The sequence below is a fragment of the Fistularia commersonii genome, unplaced genomic scaffold (genome assembly GCF_037954325.1).
Source record: "Fistularia commersonii isolate RoL2024-O1a breed Wild unplaced genomic scaffold, RoL_Fcom_v1.0 HiC_scaffold_69, whole genome shotgun sequence".
Taxonomy (NCBI): Eukaryota; Metazoa; Chordata; class Actinopteri; order Syngnathiformes; family Fistulariidae; genus Fistularia; species Fistularia commersonii.
Genome location: NW_028234027.1, coordinates 308,835 through 312,500, shown reverse-complemented (window position 1 = coordinate 312,500; position 3,666 = coordinate 308,835).

The window sequence follows — 3,666 nt, the reverse complement described above, 5'->3', positions numbered from 1 at the left end:
TCATCCCCTCTATTGCCTTCACCAACATGTCCATTGAAGTCTGCACCAATTACCACTCTCTCATTTCTGGGAATATTCTGCATCACTTCATCCAACTCATTCCAGAACTTCTCCTTCTCTTCAGGTTCACATCCCACCTGTGGCGCATAGCCACTAACAACACTGAGCATCACACCTTCAATTTCCAATTTCAGACTCATAAGTCTATCTGACATTCTTTTCACCTCTAGGACGTTCCTTACAAACTCCTCCTTCAAGATGACTCCTACTCCATTTCTCTTCTTGTCAGCACCATAATAGTATAACTTAAAGCCTGCTCCTAAGCTTCTAGCCTTACTACCCTTCCACCTGGTCTCCTGGACACACAGTATATCCAGCTTCCTTCTCTGCATCGTGTCCATCAACTCTCTACCTTTTCCTGTCATAGTCCCAATATTCAAAGTCCCTACTCTCAGTCCCAGGCTCTTTCCTTTCCTCCTCTCTCTCTGCTTCCGAACACGCACTCCTCCTCTTCTTCTTCTTCTTGTTCTTCGACCCACAGTAGCCCGATTTCCATTAGTACCCTGTAGGTCATCAGTACCAATGGCGGTCGTTGTTAACCCGGTCCGCGACCCATCCGGTATGGTATAGTTATGGTTGACTCGCATGTTTGGTTTTGGCAAACGTTTTACGCCGGATGCCCCTCCTGACGCAACCCTCTGCATTTATCCGGGCTTGGGACCGGCACAGGGAGACACTGCTCCGTGCCCCCCCCCCCCCCCAAAGGCAGGCTTGGAGAGACACGGGCCAGTGCCGCCCTGAGGCTGCATTACCCTCTCTTTCTTACATTTATTATAAAAATATGCTTATCTTCCTTTTAGCTCATCACACATGTCTTTATGATTTTCAGTCCATGCCTCAGCCGGCCTGAAGCTCCACTGATGCGCATGTGCGGATGCCTCTATCTAGCGGACATAAAATAAAGACAATCATTCAAATGTGAATGAGTCGGCGTGATGCTCCGGGATGTGTGGAGCTCAGGGAGCTCCACGAGTGAGGGAGTTAAGTTAGGGCGGGGGTGCAAGTAGGCTCTAGGATTCCCCGAGTCGGGGCGAGCGATGGGTTTAGAGGCGTATCGCATTGAAGATAATGGCCGCATATCCTTCTTGGACTTTTCTAAAGCCTTTGACTCGGTCGAACATCCATTTATCATAGCAACGCTCGAACATTTTGGATTTGGTTAAATATTCAGGAATGTGATCCGTGGGCTCTATGAGAATATTCATAGCTGTGTCACCCTGCCAAGCGGCACCACTCCGAGCTTCCATGTTGATGTGGGAATCCCCCAAGGTTGCCCCATCTCACCCTATTTATTTATAATTGCTACCGAAATGCTAGCCGTTTATGTTGAAAAGAGCAACGATATCCAAAAGTTAGACGTGCTGGGGACTGAAATTGTTATTAGCCTGCTGGCAGATGACACAACCTTAGTTTTGAAAAATGAACATCAAATCCCAATAAGTGCCGAAAACAACCAAAACATTCTCCAAGGCTTCAGGATTGTCATTAAACTTAAAGAAATGCAAACTTCTTGCGCTGCATGACTCGCCACTAAAGGAAATCAGCGATGTTTCCATGAAATCAGAAATAAAATACTTGAGCATTTTCCTATCCAAGGACCAAACGTTAAATCAATCCAGGAACATTGAATCTAAACTGCTTAGAGTCAGATACATGGCTTTCAATGACACCCATTTGCTTTCGATCTCAGTGTCTGCCACCGTACGGAAAAAGCGGGGGGTGGGGGGGCATAAGCGCATTCGTGACTATCACTCCAGGGAATCTCAATTGTGGACAGAAAGCGCGGCAACTCCTTTATTAGGAAATGTTTCACAGGAAACTTATTCCCTGGACGTCAAAAAAAAAAAAAAGGATATTTTAAATAAATTTGATGAGGAATCGATTGCCACGCTGCGAACTATGTATCTGACTCTACCCATACCCCTAAGGCAAAAGAGACCCACTTCAAAATTATGACTGACATCTACCCATCTAAGGAATTATCGAGGGTACGCTTTAATTTTGAAGATAATATTTGTACATTTTGTGAAGACAACATTGAAACCACTGACCATATATTTTTTCTCCTTCTCATTCCATCGTCACCAGTTTCCTTCTCAAAAGATGATATAACATTCTGTTTACTTATAAGCAACATAACAGATGAACTCTGTGTCAATGTTCTTTTAGGCCTGGCCAAGTTCTTCATTCACAAGAACAGAATGCAAAAATGCTCCCCAAATTTTAATGTCTTCATAAACGATTTTGAAATATAAAAAAAAAAAAAAAAATCCTTAAAACTTATGGAAAAATCCGAAAACAAAAAAATATAGTTACCCATGTCCGAGGTTCCTTTTTTTTTTGGTTAAAAAAAAAAAAAAAAAAACAAAAAAAACAACTTGATTACATGTTACATTCCCCTTGCAATTTTTTTTTTTTTTTTTCGTTTTAATTTCTTATTTGTCTATCTATTGATTTAATTACTTCCTTTTAATTTCTTTTTTTGTCTAGCACTGTAAATTTCTCACAAACCTGTAACACTATTAACTTCTCATTACATACAGAACAAATGTCCTGATGTCCGTTGCTTCCTCATCCCTGGTTGTTTCATTGACATTCAGTTCTACCTTGCTATGTTTATTTGTACATTTGTATATTTGGGTGTACTATTTATGTTCAATTAAAAACAGTTTGATGTCTGAGATTCCTTGTGAACCGCCAACTTAATTACATGTTATATTCCCCTCACAATTTTTTTTTTTTCGTTTTTAATTTTATTTTTCTATCTATTTATTTAATTATATCCTTCTAATTTTCTTTTTTTGTCTAGCATTAAAAATTTCTCGCAAACCGTTAACACTATTAACTTCTGATTACTTACACCACGAATGCGCTTATGCCCCCCCACCCATCCCGCTTTTTCCGTACGGAGGCAGACACTGAGATCGAAAGCAAATGGGTGTCATTGAAATGCAGTAACAGGGTGATAACAGCCGTGTTCGAAGTGTGTAGGGGCTTATAGGAGAGCAGAAGCACGTCACGCAATTCACCTGAGTTCGGAGGATCGGGAGTACCAGGGCCCATAGCGGAGAAGCGGAAGAGCGGAGTTATGTGTCTCTTCTCAAAGGCGGGGAAGCTGGGGGGCAGCAGGACCCCTTAGACCGGCTAAGGTGAGCCTACTCCGGACAGAGATCACCCGGAGTTATGACTGGAGCTCCCGGACCTCTGGGCACACACATATGTGAATGACTGGATGAGCTAATGTTGGTTTGGTTGTGGATACGTTTCGGCCAATGCTATCAGCACAGCGATGATGAGTTCAGGTGTGTCTGTGTGTGTTTGTGTGTTTGTGTGTGTGTGTGTGTGTGTGTGTGTGTGTGCGTGTGTTTGTGTGTGTGTGAGAGTTTGTTTTTGTGGGTTGGGGGGGGTTCCCGCGGACACGGAGTACCAGGGCCTGGAGCGGATGAGGTGAGGAGCGGAGGAGAGCAGAAGCCCGGACCGTGATTCGCTTGTGTCCAGCGGTTCGGGAGTTCCAGGGCCCGAAACGGAGGAGCGGAGGAGCGGAGGAGCGGAGGAGCGGAGGAGCGGAGGAGCGGAGGAGCGGAGGACAGCAAAACCCCTTTCTGC